Here is a 15135-nt window from a genome sequence, read left to right on the forward strand (position 1 = left end):
CTGACGTCTGATGGGGTTGCACAGAGTCAGACACGACTGAAGTGACTTAGCAGCAGCAGCAGCAGCAGAGAGAGTTTTGGTTGTCACACTGGGGGAGGGGATAGCTATTGGCATCTAGTGGGCAGAGGCCAGAGATGCTGCTAAAGTAAACCTCCTGCAATGCATATGACAGCTTCCTCCCCACTCCTTCAACAGAGAATCATTTGGTCCAAGTATTAATCATGCTGAGTTTGAGAGATACTGCTATTACCTGATGGCTCAGTGATGAAGAATCTGCCTGCAATGCAGAATCCTCAGGAGATGCAGTTTCCATCCCTGGGTTGGGAAGATCCCCTGGAGGAGGAAATGGCAACTTGCTCCAGTATTCTTGCTGGAGAATCCCATGGGCAGAAAAGCCTGGAGGGCTACAGTCCACGGGGTCCCATAGAGTTGGATAGGATTGAGCACGCATGCACACACACCCTAGGCTGTGGACTTTGTGTGAACCAAGAGTCTGCTAACCATACAGATATCTTTGTATTCATAATACCTCCTAGCAGGACTTCAGTGATGCTTCTTAAACACATTTTTAGGAACTTAGCTATCAGTTGCTAGAGTGGCTGATTAAGCGGCAAGCCCCAGTGGAAGTAACAATCAACCTTTAATCACTCACTGAAATGGTAGCAAGCATCCAAATCAAGGCAGATGCTGGCTCCCCCTTCTGTTTCTGCCTCCCTCCCCACCATGAAACAGCACACCAGTCCAGGTCAGTTGGGTCAGCATAGATGTGAAGTTATCTCACTCAGAAGAAAGCCCAAACAACAGGCTCCTACAGTTTATGGGCCAGGAGGTCAGGGAGGATGTAAAAAAGGGGAGGGCTAAGAGTGGAAAATAGTCAGAGTGGAGAAAAGTGTCTTCAAGCTTCCCCTTCCTTCTCCATGAGGGAGGCTTTGACTGAAGAGCTGGAAAAGAAAGAACCATAATCCAAGGCCTCAGATAAAGACCCATAAATAGGGCTCCTGGGCTAAGAATGCAAATGTGCAAAGAGCATCACTGGCCAGAGGGATCTGATTCTTTGGCTAAAACATTCACATTGCACTAGCTGTGTCCCATGGCTGGTGTAGGGAGGGCAGATTTCCTCTGTAAGTTCTGCTGGGTAAAACCTTTATAATTGAATTAATTTTTATATTTCTTTCAGCATTATTGGGATATAATTGACAAATAAGAGTTGAGTATATTTAAGGTGTGCAATAAGTTCCTTTGAAGTACATATATATTGTGAAAGGATACCACAAGCAAACTAATTAACATACCCTTTCCCCATATAGGAATAAGTTTACCGCAGCCCCCCCCCCCACCCCGACCAGTTGCACTAGGGCCCCAATAAAGCCTTGCCTGGAAACAAGCAAACAAACCAACAGCACATATCTATCACCTAAATTGGCTCCTTTTCTATGAGATCAATTAAGGTCTACTTTTGTAGTAAATTTAAAGGTTTTAATACAGTATTATCAGCAATGGATATACAAACATTAGATATCATGCACTATTTATCTTTTGGCATCTGGCTTATTTCACTTAGCATCATGTCCTCCATGTTCATCCACACTGTTGAAAATGACAGGTTTTCTTCCCTAGCTAGCCCATCCATAGGGCCCTTACTCGTGAAGGACTTAATTAATGAGTAGAATTATATATCTTAAGGAAAAATAAACCTAACCAAAGTATATATGAATGGCTATATACTTCCACTTAACCATCACAAATGCTAGTAACTAGTACTTGTGGACTATTTTACTTATTTTAGATAATAATAAGGAAGCATACATTTCTATTATTACGATAAAAATTTTCAGCCAAACACATTTTATGCTTTAACCTGACCTAAGGTAGCATGGGAAATAGATGGGGAAACAGTGGAAACAGTGTCAGAATTTATTTTTTTGGGGGGGCTCCAAAATCACTGCAGATGGTGACTGCAGCCGTGAAATTAAAAGATGCTTATTCCTTGGAAGGAAAGTTATGACCAACCTAGATAGCATATTCAAAAGCAGAGACATCACTTTGCCAACAAAGGTCTGTCTAGTCAAGGCTATGGTTTTTCCAGTAGTCATGTATGCATGTGAGAATTGGACTGTGAAGAAAGCTGAGCACCAAAGAATTGATGCTTTAGAACTGTGGTGTTGGAGAAGACTCTTGAGAGTCCCTTGGACTGCAAGGAGATCCAATCAGTCCATCCTAAAGGAGATCAGTCCTGGGTGTTCATTGGAAGGACTGATGCTGAAGCTGAAACTCCAATACTTTGGCCACGTCATGCGAAGAGTTGACTCATTGGAAAAGACTCTGATGCTGGGAGGGATTGGGGGCAGGAGGAGAAGGGGACGACAGAGGATGAGATGGCTGGATGGCATCACTGACTCGATGGACATGAGTTTGGGTAAACTCCCAGAGTGATGGACAGGGATGCCTGGCATGCTGCGGTTCATGAGGTTGCAAAGAGTTGGACATGACTGAGTGACTGAACTGAATTGAACTGAAGGTAGCATGGGAGGCCAGTGGAGACTGACCCTAGCAAAACAGACCATACATGCCCACTTTTAGTGGGTAACATTTAATTGTTTTGGCTTCCCGGGTAGCTCAGTAGATGAAGAACCTGCCTGCCAATGCAAGAGACATATGAGATGTGTGTTCCATCCCTGGATCAGGAAGACCCCCTGGAGAGGGAAATGGCAACCCACTCCAGTACTCTTATCTGGAAAATCCCATGGACAGAGGAACCTGGCAGGCTGCAGTCTATGGGGTCATGAAGAGTCAGACACGACTGAGTGATTGAGCATGCACACATATTTAATTGTTTATTAGTAAACTCAAGCCCAGTGAGAATGCTGTATTAATGTGAGAACACTAAAGTAAAATAAAAATTTTGAAAACAATAACTTAAACACCCTTTCACAAGAGACAGTCTAGAGTGGAGCTCTGGGGTTAGACTGGCTAAATATGAGTCTGACATCCACAAGCTGTGTGACTTTGGAAAAGTTACTTGGCTTCTCTGTGCCTATTTTTTCTCATATTTTATTGATATCATCATCATTATTGTGTACATGAGGAGTCAGTGTGTTGATTTCTGTAGAATTCTTAAGAAAATAACCGGCATAGAGCAAGCCCTATAGGAATCTTTACTGTTTCAAGATTTCTTTAGCATCAAGGAAGACTTCTGGCTGGAAGTCACTATTAGACTGAGACCTGAAGCTCAGGAAGTTAGCCCGGCAAAGCAGAGTGATGGACAGGCCAGGTAGAGAGGGTGCAGCCCGTGCTTAGAACCCGAGGTGAGAAAATACAACTCACAGGTTGACTGCAATTTTCAAGGACACTGTGATGGGAAGAGAAAGCGGGTGATGAATCTCCAGTGTCAGAGGAGGATTTAGAATTTTACCCTAAATTAGCAGACCATTACTGAAGGAGACTGAGAAGGTCATAATTTTCCCGATTTTCTCACCTGCTCCTGATGCCCCAGGCTCCATCACTACAGCAGTGCACTCCCGTTTGACACGCTCTCTGGTTTCTCTGATATCATTTGCAGCTCCTCTCCTCTGACAAGACTCAGATTTGTGCCACCAGTTACTTCTGCCCCTAGCTACAAAAATGTGGCTTTTTCCTGTGCTGTTTTTAGGCTGCTACCCTGGCAATGAAACATGCAGCCCCGGGGCAGGGGAAAATGAACTCTTCCAGAGTTTCTCTGCACTAAAAAATATATGGTACTTCTCTTCTTATATGCAATTCAAAATGCAATTTTTATTACCTTGAATTTCTTTATTTTCAGTAAGAGTAATTTCTGAATTACTCTTACTGAAAATAAAGGTCTCTGATGCACAACTCTAGAGTTTTATTTACTTTTATTTATTTGTTTGTTTACTCTTACTAAGATATAATTGATATTTAATACTGTACCTTTAAGGTGTATCTGTCAACTTGATATGTATTAATACCATCGTCATGTTGGCTAACACCTCTGTCAAGTCACATGATTATCATTTCTCTTCTGTGGTCAGATCAATTAAGACCTAGTCTCTTCGACACTTTGAAGTTTAGAGTGCAATAATACTAACTAAAATCACTGTGCAGTGCCTTAGATCTTCAGATCTTTTTCATCTTCTTGTTGTAAATTTGTAGCCTTTAAAGACATCCCCCTAACCCCCGGCCCCTGGTGATTCCCTTCTGGGTGTTCTTTGTTTCTGTGAATTTGACTTTTTTTGATTTTACATGTAAGTGACACCTTTCAGTATTTGACACCCTCTGACTTCTCTCATTTAGCACAATGCCCTCAAGGCTTACTATAGAAAAAACATAAACCAATGGAAAGATATCTAGTGTTCATGAATCTAAAAGTTTATTGACCTTAAATTCCTTCCTCTTCTCTCCTGTCTGCTTTACTTGTGTCTTGAAGTGAAAAGTGAAAGTTGCTCAGTCAAGTCTGACTCTTGGTGAGACTTGGACAGTAGACTCTTGGTAGCCTTGGACAGTGACCCCATGGACAGTAGCCCGCCAGGCTCCTCTGTCCATGAGGATTCCCCAGGGAAGAATACTGGAGTGGGTTGCCATTTCCTATTCCAGGGGATCTTCCCAACCCAGGAATTGAACCCAGGTCTCCCACATTGCAGGCGGATTCTTTACCATCTGAGCCGTTTTTGTCTTAGGCATATGCCTTAACCGATGGAAAAGTCCAGCCAGATTTTAAGGATTTATTTATTTATTTTGGTACAAGTCACATTTAGAAAGAAATAGTACAAATGAACCTATTTGCAAAGCAGAAATAGAGACACAGGTCTAGAGAACGAACATGGACATCAAAGGGGAAAAGAAGGAGTAAGTTGGGAGATGTATATACACTGCTGCTGCTGCTGCTAAGTCGCTTCAGTCGTGTCCGACTCTGTGTGACCCCATAGATGGCAGCCCACCAGGCTCCTCCATCCCTGGGATTCTCCAGGCAAGAACACTGGAGTGGGTTGCCATTTCCTTCTCCAATGCATGAAAGTGAAAAGTGAAACTGAAGTCATTCAGTCGTGTCTGACTCTTAGCGACCCCATGGACTGCAGCCTACCAGGCTCCTCCGTCCATGGGATTTTCCAGGCAAGAGTACTGGAGTGAGGTGTCATTGCCTTCTCTGGTATATACACTAGTATGTATAAAATAGATACCTAATGAGAACCTTGGAGAAGGCAATGGCACCCCACTCCAGTACTCTTGCCTGGAGAATCCCATGGACGGAGGAGCCTGGTAGGCTGCAGTCCAAGGGGTCGCTAAGAGTCAGAGACGACTGAGCGACTTCACTTTCTCTTTTCACTTTCATGTATTGGAGAAGGAAATGGCAACCCACTCCAGTGTTCTTGCCTGGAGAATCCCAGGGATGGGGATCCTGGTGGGCTGCCATCTCTGGGGTCACACAGAGTCGGACACAACTGAAGCGACTTAGCAGCAGCAATGAGAACCTACTATACAGCAGTAGGGGAAAAAAGAAGGGACAGTGTCTTTGTAGGATACAAGTTAAGTTAACTTTAAAAATGCATTCCAATATACAGGAGATCCAGACAAATATTTTAAGAATTTTTTAATCCTTAAAATTGGACAAAAGGTAATTGGACATTCCAGGCTCCAATAAAATAGTCTGTGGGTGGTACCTTGCAAAACCAGTGGGAGAATAGTAGCAGAGAGTGTAAAGCAAAGTGAAATATGACTAAGTAATTTAACTTATATGCAGAGTACATCATGAGAAATGCTAGGCTGGAAGAAACACAAGCTGGAATCAAGATTGCCAGGAGAAATATCAATAACCTCAGATATGCAGATGACACCACCCTTATGGCAGAAAGTGAAGAAGAACTAAAAAGTCTCTTGATGAAAGTGAAAGAGGAGAGTGAAAAAGTTGGCTTAAAGCTCAACATTCAGAAAATGAAGATCATGGCATCTGGTCCCATCACTTCATGGGAAATAGATGGGGAAACATTGGAAACAGTGTCAGACTTTATTTTTGGGGGCTCCCAAATCACTGCAGGTGGTGATTGCAGCAATGAAATTGAAAGACACTTACTCCTTGGAAGGAAAGTTATGACCAACCTAGATAGCATATTCAAAAGCAGAGACATTACTTTGCCAACAAAGGTCCGTCTAGTCAAGGCTATGGCTTTTCCAGTAGTCATGTATGGATGTGAGAGTTGGATTGTGAAGAAGGATGAGCACGGAAGAATTGATGCTTTTGAACTGTGGTGTTGGAGAAGATTCTTGAGAGTCCCTTGGACTGCAAGGAGATCCAAGCAGTCCATCCTAAAGGAGATCAGTCCTGGGTGTTCATTGGAAGGACTGATGTTGAAGCTGAAACTCCAATATTTTGGCCACCTCACATGAAGAGTTGACTCACTGGAAAAGACCCTGATTATGGGAGGGATTGGGGGCAGGAGGAGAAGGGGACGACAGAGGATGAGATGGCTGGATGGCATCACTGACTCGATGGACATGAGTTTGAGTCAACTCTGGGAGTTGATGATGGACAGGGAGGCCTAGAGTGCTGTGATTCATGGGGTCGCAAAGATTCAGACATGACTGAGTGACTGAACTGAACTGAACATGATAAAGAATATCAGCCAGTTGTCCCCACATCCATGCAGCTGGCAGTGTCTACATTCAGACATCCTGACTTCCTGGACATTCCCACAGATGTCATCCATGGCCAGTCTTTCCACATGTGATCAGTGTCCCATCACCAAGTCAAGGGCATTGCTCCAGCCAGTCTCCTTTATCCCTTCTGCATAGTTAAATGTGTCCTTTAAGCCCATCATTGCCATTAGCATATACACCTTCTGTTACTATCTCATCTTAAAAGTAGACCAAAACCCAAAACGAAACAAAACACCCTCTTGACCTTATTCTCTCTAATAGATACCAGTTCTTTTTTTGCAGTGAAATTACTTGAAAAAAATTGTCTTTACTTTGTAGGTCTGATTCTTTCTTCTCTTTCTCTCTTATGCAGGTTTTGCCCCCTCTCTGCTTCCTCCCAATGCATTCAGCACTAACACTGATCCAGCTGTTGATTGAAAAAAAAAATCACAACCTAAAATGTGAGAGCTAGGTTGTATATGGTGGACAAAACTGAGGACTTTAGCCTGGGGCACAGCATCTCACAAAGTTCTGAGAGCTTTTCTGAAGAGGCAAGGAGGGGGAAGGGGGATCAGGATATTTGAGTTTTCACAACAAAGAACAGGTAGTCAGAGCATCAAAAGATTAGTGGTGGTTTATTTGCTAAATCGTGTCCATCTCTTGTGACCCCATGGACTACAGCCCGCAAGGCTCTTCTGTCCATGAGATTTCCCAGGCAAGAATATTTGAGTAGGTTGTCACTACTTTCTCCAGGGGATCTTTTGGATCCAGGAATCAAACCTGGGGCTCCTGTATTGCAGGCAGATTTGTTACCGACTGATCTACAAGGAAAGCCCATCAAAAGATTACTGTTAATTAAAGAAAAGTGGATATTTCAAGGTAATGAATTTAGTGCTTTTCTGTATATGGGAAGATTCAAGAACCTGGGTCCACTGAAATCATTCCTTTGCTATATGCCTCGCTTATCTGGGGCCAGTATCCTGGGCTTCTCATAAGTCTTCTCACAGTCCACCACTGGAGGTTGCTGCAGCAGCTGACTGCTAGATGGTGGACATCAGGTCTCCATCCTGAGTTCCCCCAGGGCTCACCATCTGGTGGTTGTAATGTGATGACTTGATGGCTGAGGCATGCTTTGTTTACTGACTTGGCAGGCAATATTTTTCATTCACACAGTGATCACTTCTCAGTATGCATCCAGTTGACCTTCAGCACCATTTGACATAGTCAGTCTCCCTCTCTTCCTTGAAAACCTCAGCACACATGGCCTCCTATAGTCCTTTCCTGGTTTCACCTGTCTCCAGGGGCTGCTCTTCCACACTGTACTTTGCTGGGGTCTCTTCCCCAATCTGTTGACCCTGCTCATGATTCCAGTCTTGAACTTGGTCCTTCTCTTTCACATGTAGCACCCTTGTTTCTCTCATCCATTCTGATGGCTTTAAATCCCTCTTAGGCGTTTATAGTGATGAATTCTTTAAACTCAACCCCAAATTCTGAACTTACACATCCAACTGTTCACTGGAAATTTCTGCTTGGATGTCTAGTTGTCAATGTTGTTATTGTTCAGTTGCTAAGTCATGTCCAACTCTTTGGGATCTCATGGACTACAGCATGCCAGGCTCCTCTGTCCTCCACTGTCTCCTGGAGTTTGCTCAAATTCATGTCCATTGAGTTGGTGATGCTATCTAACCACCTTATCCTTTGCCACCCTCTTCTCTTTTGGCCTTTAATCTTTCCCAGCATCAGAGTCTTTTCTAATGAGTCAAGTCTTTGCATCAGGTGGCCAAAGTATTGGAGCTTCAGCTTCAGCATCAGTCCTTCCAATGACTATTCAGGGTTCATTTCCTTTAGGCTTGTCAATGCATGCTATCATTGCCACACCGGATCCTTGGTCTCTCCTCCATGACTTACAGTTTCCCCATCTCAGTTGATGGTAATTCTATCCTTCTGATGCTCAGGCCAATTTTCTTGGAATCATTTAGATTCTTTCTCTCACATCCCAGATTTAAACCATTAGGATAACCTTTTGATTCTGCCTTCAAAATATACCCCTAGAATCTGTTCCTCCCCTGGTCCAGGCATTTCGAGCCACCATGCCCTCCTGCCAGAAATATTATAATCATCTCCTAATTGGTCTCCTTGCTTTTTCATTCATTTTATTTCATAGCCGGTCCCCCTACAGCATTGTCCTCAACACTGCACTGCCAGAGTTTTAGTTGCTCAGTCGAGTACAACTCTTTGTGACCCCAGGGACTCCAGCCCTACAGGCTCCTCTGTGCATGCGATTATTCAGGCAAGAATACTGGAATGGGTTGCCATTTCCTTCTCCAGGGGATCTTCTCCACCCAGGGATGGAACTTGGATCTCTTGCATTGCAGGCATACCTTTACTGTCTGAGCCACCAGGGAAAACACACTGCCAGAGGGATGCTGTGAAACGTGCCATCTTTCACTGTTGAAAGCCCTCCGGTGGCTCCTCTACTTACACAGAGTAAAAGCCAAAGCCTTTGCAATGTCCAAGATTCTAAGTGATCTGACTTCCCTAATACTTTTCTGATCTTATTTTTCTACTATTTTTCACTTACCTCCTCCAGCCTCACTGGTCTTGATGTTCCCAGACTTTCCAGGCAAGTTTCTATCTTTGCCTTAAGTCTTCCCACTGCTTACAGGCACTTGGTGAAGGTATGCTACATTTCCTCCCCTCCAAGACTTTTCACAAATGTCAACTTTGAATGACCGTCTTGATCCACTTACTTAAAATGACATGTCCTGGGGGCTTCCCTGTTGGCTCAGTGATAAAGAATCCACCTGCCAATGCAAAAGACATAGTTTTTAAAAAAATTTATTTATTATAATTGGAGGATAACTACTTTACAATATTGTGATGGTTTTACCATACATCAATAGGAATTGGCCATAGGTATATATGTGTCCCCACCATCCTGAATCCCCCTCCAACCTCCCTCCCCACCCTGATCCGGGAAGCTCCCACATGCCAGGAGCAACTGAACCCATGTGCTACAACCATTGAGCCTGAACTCTAGAGCTCGGGAACGACGACTACTGAAGCCCTCTCACCAAGACCCTGTGCTTCCTAACAAGAGAAGTCACTGCAAAGAGAATCCTGTGCACCCCAACTAGAGAGTAGCCCCTGCTCACTGCAACTAGAGAAAAGCCCATGTGGCAATGAAGATCCAGTGTAGCCAAAACTAAGTAAATAATAAATAAATAACAAAGCATTAAGAAATAAAGACTCCTAGGGTAGGCTGAATAAAATCTCCCCAGAGAGTTCTTATTTTTCAGGGAGTTACACGGAAATGCTTCTTACACAATGATTCTGCAGCAAAATGTTTGCTGTCTTCCAACACACTTTGCAGTATAGGATGACAAATTCAACAGCTTTTAGCTCATATAAAAGTAATGAGATGATTGGGGAGCACTTTGTACCTGTGAAGTGCTATCCAAATGCTGCATAATAACGACATTCGGAGCCTGGCATCATTTTAAGGGCAGCTACATTCTCTTCTGTCTCTCCCATCACATTACTCTTGTGAAAAATGAAACATTAACTATCTACTGAGGAACAGGATGTGCAGCCTACTGGTTGACCAGATAGAGTGCTTTTCGAGAGGGTGGTGCAAGGCAGCCCCACTCTGTAATATGCAGGCCTGAAAGATTCAGATTCTTTTCTACCAAATTTCATTCTGGTAAAGTTTTTGACAATTTTCCACAACCAAACTGCTTCCAAATAATGCTAATGCAAACTCCATTATCTATAGTCTTTGTTCTTTCTTACATGTAAATGAAACTATACATCATTTGACATTTCATAGCCAAAATGTGTGTGTGTATTTGTGTGCGTGTGTGTCTACCCACACTGAATGGCTTTTCTATTAATTAGCACACCTCTTTATATAGAGTTACCATCTTTGGAAGCCAATGGGGTCTTTAGCAGCTATTTCATTCAGTCCCTTCATTACAAAAGTGAAAAAACTTCCCAGAGCTGTTAAATGACTTGCCTGCAAATTTGGAAGACTCAGCAGTGGCCACAGGACTGGAAAAGGTCAGTTTTCATTCCAATCACAAAGAAAGGCAATGCCAAAGAATGCTCAAACTACCACACAATTGCACTCATCTCACATGCTAGTAAAGTAATGCTCAAAATTCTCCAAGCCAGGCTTCAGCAATATGTGAACCACGAACTTCCTGATGTTCAAGCTGGTTTTAGAAAAGGCAGAGGAACCAGAGATCAAATTGCTAACATCCGCTGGATCATGGAAAAAGTAAGAGAGTTCCAGAAAAACATCTATTTCTGCTTTATTGACTATGCCAAAGCCTTTGACTGTGTGGATCACAATAAACTGTGGAAAATTCTGAAAGAGATGGGAATACCAGAACACCTGATCTGCCTCTTGATAAGTTTGTATGCAGGTCAGGAAGCAACAGTTAGAACTGGACATGGAACAACAGACTGGTTCCAAATAGGAAAAGGAGTACATCAAGGCTGTATATTGTTACCCTGTTTATTTAACTTATATGCAGAGTACATCATGAGAAACGCTGGACTGGAAGAAACACAAGCTGGAATCAAGGTTGCCAGGAGAAATATCAATAACCTCAGATATGCAGATGACACCACCCTTATGGCAGAAAGTGAAGAGGAACTAAAAAGCCTCTTGATAAAAGTGAAAGTGGAGAGTGAAAAAGTTGGCTTCAAGCTCAACATTCAGAAAACGAAGATCATGGCATCCAGTCCCATCATTTCATGGGAAATAGATGGGGAAACAGTGGAAACAGTGTCAGACTTTATTTTTCTGGGCTCCAAAATCACTGAAGATGGTGACTGCAGCCATGAAATTAAAAGACGCTTACTCCTTGGAAGGAAAGTCATGACCAATCTAGATAGCATATTCAAAAGCAGAGACATTACTTTGCCAACAAAGGTCCGTCTAGTCAAGGCTATGGTTTTTCCTGTGGTCATGTATGGATATGAGAGTTGGACTGTGAAGAAGGCTGAGCGCTGAAGAATTGATGCTTTTGACCTGTGGTGTTGGAGAAGACTCTTGAGAGTCCCTTGGACTGCAAGGAGATCCAACCAGTCCATTCTGAAGGAGATCAACCCTGGGATTTCTTTGGAAGGAATGATGCTAAAGCTGAAACTCCAGTACTTTGGCCACCTCATGCGAAGAGTTGACTCATTGGAAAAGACTCTGATGCTGGGAGGGATTGGGGGCAAGAGGAGAAGGGGATGACAGAGGATGAGATGGCTGGATGGCATCACTGACTCGATGGACGTGAGTCTCAGTGAACTCTGGGAGTTGGTGTTGGACAGGGAGGCCTGGCGTGCTGTGATTCATGGGGTCACGGAGAGTCGGACACGACTGAGCGACTGATCTGATCTGATCTGAGGTTATACAACAAGTTAAAGGCAGTGTTGATGGATAATCACCAACTGTCTCATCAACCTGAAAACTTTTAAGGTCCTTTCTTATCAGGTATTTTGAAAATGATACAAATTAACTAATTCACAAAACAGAAAGAGACTCAAAGACTTAGAGAACCAGGGATGAAGAGTAGGGGAGAAAGGATATTTAGTGATTTTGGGATTGACAGGTACACACAGCTATATTTAAACAGGATAACCAACAAGGACCTACTGTACAGAGATGAAACTCTGTTCAACATTATGTAGCAACCTAAATGGGGGAAAAAAATTGAAGTAGAATAGATACATGTTTGTGAAAGTTGCTCAGTCCTGCCAGATTCTGCAACCCCATGGACTATGCAGGCCATGGAATTCTCCAGGCCAAAATACTGGAGTGGGTAGCCTTTCCTTCTCCAGAAGATACATGCATATGTATAACTGAATCACTTTATTAAACATCTGGAACTAATACAACATTGTTAATAAACTATACCTCAATATAAAATACAAAGTTAAAAAAGAAAAAATTCTGGCAGGGCAACCTATGACAGTCTATTTGAAACAATGATCATGTTAAAATAATAAGTTGGTGGTAAGAATTGGCTTGTGTTCAGATGTAGCCAAATAATGCAGGAGAGGACTGAGCATCCCACGCTCAGTAGACGTTGATCACTGGAGTTCTCTTAGGTGGGCACTTTCCAACTTTCTTTCCAACCCTCTCATTATAAAAACTTAACTGTTGTTCTCAGATTGCATATTTGCATACGTTGGCTCCGTAGGATCTTGTTCCTGATTAAAGGGCTTGTTGCTGCCAATTCTCAGGGAAGGCGGCTGCGACTGAAGGCTTGATAATCATTTTTTATGCATCAAGGAAGGCACAAGAATCTTCAAACCATAATCATTTCTATAAACATAGACAAGCCGTAAATTGTGACTGATACAAATTAAACTATGTTCCTCAGTAATTATATTTTAGAGATTGTGCACCACATACCCAAACACAATTTTAAACTCAGAAAACTGTAATTGCATGTTTAGTGCCTAGCACTCTTTGTAGGTTTCGCTCTGCATGAGTTATTCCAAGGAAATTGATTTCCTGGGCACATTACCAGAAGGTTCATTAGGCCATTGGCATGACTTTCCCTATATTATTATTATTATTCTCATCATGTCAATCATATTTTTTCAAGTGGGGGAGGTAGGTCTTCAAGCCATCATGATGAGGAGTAACCAAATTCTCCCAAATGTCTCTCTAATCTGTTGTCTTTATCATCACTTGTCAATATCAGTGTTGAGCTCTTTCATATCTTCTTGCTGGGAGACTTTTAGCACCTCTGGTTGGTCCCCACATCTGCAGTCTCATCTTCTAAGTGTGCTCAGTCAGTTGTGTCCAACTCCTTGTGATGCTGTGGACTGTAGCCTACCAGGCGCCTCTGCCCATGGAATTCTTCAGGCAAGAGTTCTGGAGTGGGTTGCCATTTTATACTGCAGGGACTGAAGCTGAGTCTCTCCTGTTTTGGCAGGCAGATTTTTACCACTGCACCACCTGGGAAGCCCTCCCCCTCTATAGCAGTTTTATAATAATGTCTACTGACCATGACCTTGAGTAAACAAATCATATCACAGCCACCCTCCCTGCCCACCACATGCACACACCAGACAAGGCAGTACTTAAAGCTAGTCTTATCATCCTTAAGGACATTGAAGCCTTTTTAAAAGTTGGTAAGAGCATCAGGAACTTACACAGAGATGTCTGTGGTAGGTTCTGTGATAGAATCCAAGGATGTGTGGCATAGTTGGGGTTTCCTTAAAATCAAACACCTAGACAAGGGTTAGGATACTGGGGGTTTATTTGGAAAATGTTCTCAGGAATCAAAACTGAAAAAACGAGAAAGTCAGAGAGAGAAAGGAAAGCTGTATGGGGTACATTAATGATTAGGTTATGGGCTGTGGGCCAGTGGGGCCCAGGCTTGCTCTTAGCGCTCTGAGAACTTGGAACCCAAAGCCTGAACTGTGATGGCGCTGGGACATTTGTCCCTAAATCTCACCTTCCATGGATTAAGACATTTTCCTGGAGATGTTAGCATCTCCCCCTTTCCCTACTTCTCTGTTGGTTGCTCCTTTGTTCTCTAAAGAAAATCACCTTGGTTACAGAAAAAGCTCTCAGGCTAAAAGTTACAAACTGGGAGCCATACAATTACAGGTCCTTGATTTGGGAGGCTGCTCCCTAGAGGAAAACTCATCTTACAGCTGCAGGTGAGCTCAGGTGGGCTAAGCCTTGTGGGACAGGACACCAGCAGTGTTTGTTACAACAAGGAAACCATATTATTATAGCATCTGTCTTTCAGTCTTTGGTGAGCTTCCACTCATAACCTACAAGGAAAAGTTGAGGAAAATTCTCTCCTGATGCTTGACCCCAATCCTCCCCAATGAGCTCTTGCTTGGTCATCCTTTTTTGCCAAACACACAGTGAGCTAAGGACCATTTCAGGCTTAGCACATAACCTGACCTTAGCTGCATCACTGTTGCCCGGCATCATCAAGTCCATCTGCTTCGCTTTTTTTATAATGTCTCCACTCTCCTCTGCACTACATGCTCTAGCCCTATTGAACAGCTCTATTGCCTAACTGTTTTGTCATCTCTCTTGTTGTTGTTTAGTCAGTCATATCTATTGTGACATCATGGACTATAGCCCACCAGGCTTCTCTGTCCATGGAGATTCTCCAGGAAAGAATACTAGAGTGGGTTGCCATGCCCTCTTGTAGGGGATAATCCCAACTGAGGGGTCAAACCCAGGTCTCCTGTATTGCAAGCAGATTCTTTACCATCTGAGCCACCAGGGAAGCCCAAGAATAATAGAGTGGGTAACCTATCCCTTCTCCAGGGGATCTTCCCAATCCAGGAATCAAATCAGGGTCTCCTGCATTGCAGATGGATTCTTTACCAGCTGAGGTACCAGGGAAGCCCCAAACATATCTAGAAATGGTCATTTGGCAAAAGATGTTTTCATACAGTTTGGGGGTAAAGGAAGCCATCCAACAGAACCATGCCATAAACAACACCGATAGGTGCAGACTTCCAGGCTAG

General features: G+C 43.1%; 1 long non-coding RNA gene across 1 annotated transcript; it reads right to left on the reverse strand.

Moving 5' to 3' along the window:
• Positions 1 to 7338: 7338 nt before the first annotated feature.
• Positions 7339 to 14674, reverse strand: LOC133249857 (uncharacterized). Its single transcript, XR_009737135.1, has 3 exons — positions 14558 to 14674; positions 9378 to 9431; positions 7339 to 7448 (listed from the first exon to the last, which is right to left on the reverse strand). It is a non-coding gene; the product is annotated as an uncharacterized LOC133249857 (long non-coding RNA).
• Between the last annotated feature and the right edge of the window lie 461 nt (positions 14675 to 15135).

The sequence above is a fragment of the Bos javanicus genome, chromosome 6 (assembly GCF_032452875.1).
Source record: "Bos javanicus breed banteng chromosome 6, ARS-OSU_banteng_1.0, whole genome shotgun sequence".
Taxonomy (NCBI): domain Eukaryota; kingdom Metazoa; phylum Chordata; class Mammalia; order Artiodactyla; family Bovidae; genus Bos; species Bos javanicus.